Here is a 4,912-nt window from a genome sequence, read left to right as displayed (position 1 = left end):
TTACTGAGCAGTTTGTATATGAAAACTACACTCTCACACACTTACCGTCCCACTCTGTTCTCACGATATAACGCACATGTCATGTCATGGTTTTCACAGTCACTTTTCAGGGACCACTTTGTCACTGCAGCAGGCGCATCACTCACTGTGTTTACTATGTAGGGAGCAGTTTACTGCGGAGATCCTCCTGAGTCCTGCTGAAAGATGCCTCTGTCATCAGCCCACTTTCTCATCCTTCTACATCTCTAGCCATGTTAAAAGTGTTGAATTTATTATTGTTCCACTGAATACGAAGGTTTACACCTAGATTAGTGTTTCATTTGATATACTAGTGCAGTGGCCATTCTACACTTGCCTGTTTGTCATGGGATGTTGTGTGCAGAGCGTTTATCAACAGTCTAAGGTGCAGAGTAAAGTTAGAAAACTTCAACTGACCACAAGCCAATGTAGGCAACATAAAAACAGCTATTATAGTTGTGATATAATCTCCCCGTGGTATGCTGCCTACATAATGGTCTCAGCTGTTTAGGTTAAAGTGTGTTATATCTCTGGTCAGTTTGTTATTTTATGTTATTATAGAATGAAGAAATTAAAGTATTTGGCATTTATTTATAATTGTCTCTTTTCCTTTCTAGTACTCCCATTATTGAATAAAGATTTAATTGTGAACTGAATGCAAGTCTTTGGCTGTTCATGAACCCCTTTCTAAAAATATTCTAAAACAGTTATTCTAAACACAACTCGATTTTATTTAAATGTATTTTTATAAATTGTTTTCACCGCAAGGGGAGAGAAAAGAGAAATGTAGAAGAAAGGAGAGGTGGAACAGGCTACATAAAGTTAGAAAAGTATCATCATACACAGCACCACTTAACAATACAAATTACATTCTTCAGAATGAGGGACACAACCTGGCAGGCAACACATGAGCTTAAAATAAATTAAGTTTATTTATAGAATTGAACAAAAATGTAGAAAAGTACAACCAAATCCAAATGTAGAGGGGGTGTAAGCCTGGCTGAATGTCACCAGCTTATATACTGCAGCCAGACCAGGCTGCAGTGATGAATCTCCCTGATGCCCAGGCTCCTCCTATCTGGTTCCTGCAGAGAGCTGACACTTTGAAATAATTGGGGTAACTGTAAATGGCCGCCTTTCTCCATGAAAGTAAAAAGCAACTTGTGTGTGTGACTTCCTAAAAGTATTTTTTTTAAAAAAAAGGTAAAAAAAACAGGTAAGCCAAGTAGTTTTTGAAAGCATACCAGAGCACCCGCTCCTTAACACAAATCAAACCTGGTCAAATTTCTACAAATATCAGTCTAAATCTAATCAAAATTAGGGATTTGATCCCAGAGGAGCCCCCAAATGTCACAACCTGGCTTGAGAAAGAAGCGAGGCCACACATGAACCTAACCTATAAATACGTTTTTTAATGAAATGAACAGGAAATTTAAATCCAGAAATCAAAGTAAAACCAAATACTGTGGAAGCCATGGGGGAGAGAGACTGGCTGAATGTCACCAGCTGCAGCCAGACCAGGCTCCTCCCACCAGGCCCCTGCAGGGAGAGGCCTGCTTTGAGAGGGTCGTCACAGATGGAGAGAAAAGCACACATGGGAGAGGAAAACACAAGGGTTTGTTACATGCGTACATTGGGGGCAGAGGTACCACTAAAGTTGAAGATTTAGCCGTTGCTGTTGAGTGTAGCTGCAGCAACTGGGGCTGCCGCAGGGACAGTCAGGCTCGCCCTCGCATTCGAAAGGCACTGAAACACAGAAAACCCGCAGCCACCAAGGAATTGCTGGATTCTTTTCAGACCTTTTCTTTGAAAAGATGTTCGAGGGAGAGCCACCATTGAACGTCTTATTTTCTTTTAAGGAATTCCAAATTGATGTCTTGTCTGCGCCTCGTTCATTTACCAACTTGGAACACACGTTAAATTTGTCCCCGTCCAATGGGTGTGATGTTTTCATGAAAGTAAGACTGCAGGTCTCCTCAGAGGCCGGACATCCACTGTCTGCCGGCACAGAGGTAGACGTCTCCCTTTTAGTTTTCTTAGACGCCTTCTTTCCTCGCAATTCATCAGCAAAGTGGGCATCCAGTTCCATATTATGCAGTGGAGCATATGGAACTGCCTTCACGCTCTTCTCTGAATAACTCATTTTCAGTGGCATATCTTCTAAAACCCTCCAAGGATGCATAGCAAAAATTTCCAGGATAGCAAAATTAATTCCACAGATTTGTTCAGTAGTGGGACAGGACCATGTTTGGAGACATTATCCCAATCCCTTCACATAGCACGTTCCTCTTGATCAAATCAACCGCCCTTTATGCTGTATGATGGTAGTATGGCACAGTCACTATGTTCTTTGATCCTTTGATAATTTGAGTGAGTTGGTATCTACTTTTAAATACCTCAGGTTCTTAACTGACAATCATTTGTCTTTTAATGCACACATTCAGTATGCTCCCAAAAAGTTGACACTCTTATTAGGATTTTACAAAATCCTGCTTTTCCTTTCCGTGTGAAATGGACATTGGTGGAGTCAACCTTCTAACCTGTTCTTGACTATGGAGATGTTTTGTATATGAATGCCTCAGCTCATTGTCTTCATATGCGCCAAAGTCTTTATCTTAGGGCATTGGAATTCATTACAAATTGTCACTTACCCACCATTGTTTACTCACTCAAGGCAAATAGCTCTCCCTTATGTATGCGTTCTGGACATCATTGCAGTCACTAAGGGTTAACTAAGCATGTGGTGTTGCTGGAGCTGACAGGGAGTGTTTTTGTTTTGGTATGCTGACCTGGTAGCTGAGTGCTAGAAGAATTGGTGTAAAGCTTGCTGTGAAGCAGTGGAAGTGGGATGTTTGGGCTTTGCAGGTCAGTCCAAACATCAGGTCCTGGGGGCTCCTCAGCACATGTGACCTGCAAAGGTGGAGGTCCATCAAGAACATCTTGGAAGCTGCAAAGAGGTCTTACTGCTGGCTCTGGTTGAAGAGGGGGGAGGAGTGGCTTAGCGTCTACCTGGACAAATTACAGGGGCTGATCATGCCTGAGTGACCCTCACCCAGGCAACCCAGTCAAGACCCAAAACACCCGATGACCCTGGGTTCATCATTGACAATGTTTCCAGGTTGGACCTTGAAACACTGACTGACCGTCTGACTGACGGACTGATGGACTGACTCACTCTCTGTTTCAGGGCAATGTCTTGATTCTCTTGAATGAAGCAGTCCGTGCCTCAGAAAAGGTGTAAAGACAGCCACATACATGTGATGCATCACAATTCCAGTCTGAGACTCGCACTCATCCTCCTCATGCAGTGTCTGGCTGTTGTGTGACAAGCTGTGGAAGTAACCTTGATGGGTGGTAATGCCAGCTAGGGGGCAATAGACTTAAACTGCTGTCAGATCCCCAAGGACCCTTGGTATTGATCAAGTTTGCTCAGTAGAGAGCAGTCAGTCTCTCATAAGCAGCCACATGTGCATTGTAAGAGGGCTGTTTTCAACCCTTTTTAGAAGAACCATTACCTTCCTATCGAATTCATCCATCCATTGTCTTTATTGCCTGTCCTTTAGAGGGGGAGCTGGAGCCAATCCCAGCGTTGGAAGTCTTTTACATTTACATGTGGCATTCGAGGGACCAATAAGATGAAGTTTTAGTTGAACTAGTGACAAGTTGCCAGTAACGCCACCCCAGGAATTTCACCTGGAGAGTTAGAGTAACCTTAAAGTTAAAGCACACAAGTTCATTACTAATGAAAGCTTGAGACTGGGTCCAGCATACAATTTCAATTCCTTTTAATTAATATATATAATCTTTAAACATGACTTTGCAATAAAATATGTTCAACTTAAACAAACTCAATAAATGCAAACAAAAGAAAACTAACAGAGAAATTAAATCAAAAGTAATGGAGATTTATCCAAACTGATAAATCCAAATAAATAGGTAAAGCAATTAAGCCAAACCAAAATAACTAAGAAAACGAATTAAACCAAAAACATGCAAAGCAAACCACAAAACACAAATAATATCATCAATAAGATCAGTTAGAAGTCGGTTCACTGAATAGATTAAGATGAGACTGAGGATGAGGCAGCAGTCACCATACTCGGTGGCAGGTACAGCACAGTAGGAGATGCAGAGGATGGATGTGGATGTGTTGGCTATATAAGCCAGTGGGCAAAACAGCAGCCGGCCAACAGCAGCGTGAAGAGGGGGGGGGGAAACGTGCTGGCAGAAACCGCCCACACACACGTCAACCCTGCCATAGAAAAATACATTTGTTCTAGAAGCTGAACAACAACTGTGGTAACTTGAGTTAGCGTCATCTTATCCACATACCGTCAGGAGTTGAATGAACATCAAAGGGGAGGAAGGGGATCACTTGCGTCGAGCAGCACAATTACGTGCAACTCGATCGATCAGCTGATCGCTCCCCGCTGCAACCGGCAGAGGAGGAAAACACTTGCATGCCCTACAATTGGGGCCGATACGGGAGAAGGAAGACCCGGCCAATGAACTGCCTGAGGGATGGAAGCCAATGTTGAGGACTTGTGCAAAGTTTAGAAGGTACACAGACGCAACCAACTACTACATACCAAACAACGGCGAGCTGCACGACCCAGCTGAAAAGGCTATCAGGTGAGGCGGCCAGGTGCGGTGATAACAGGAGGCGGGGCAGTCTGTAGCTCCAAGGCAAGAGGGCTCCCAGTGCACAACCACTCACCTTTATAGGCAGCGCAACCAACCGTGATAGGCCGGTACTGCAGCACTAATTAAAGGCCCATCCTGCTACATACACTTACGGTCAATTCTGAGTCTCCAATTAACCTAACACATTTCTGCATGTCTTTGAACTGTGGGAGGGAAGTAGACACAAATTCAGGAGAATTTGATGTGTGAA

The 4,912-nt window shown here is 43.2% G+C and overlaps 1 long non-coding RNA gene across 1 annotated transcript; it reads right to left on the bottom strand.

The window, feature by feature from the left end:
• Positions 1 to 3,883: 3,883 nt before the first annotated feature.
• LOC133952414 (uncharacterized) lies at positions 3,884 to 4,698 on the bottom strand. The gene is made up of 3 exons (XR_009920547.1): positions 4,608 to 4,698; positions 4,351 to 4,532; positions 3,884 to 4,270 (listed from the first exon to the last, which is right to left on the bottom strand). It is a non-coding gene; the product is annotated as an uncharacterized LOC133952414 (long non-coding RNA).
• Positions 4,699 to 4,912: the final 214 nt, after the last annotated feature.

The sequence above is a fragment of the Platichthys flesus genome, chromosome 4, assembly GCF_949316205.1.
Source record: "Platichthys flesus chromosome 4, fPlaFle2.1, whole genome shotgun sequence".
In the NCBI taxonomy this organism is placed as follows: domain Eukaryota; kingdom Metazoa; phylum Chordata; class Actinopteri; order Pleuronectiformes; family Pleuronectidae; genus Platichthys; species Platichthys flesus.
This window is presented reverse-complemented; position numbering and strand designations above follow the sequence as displayed.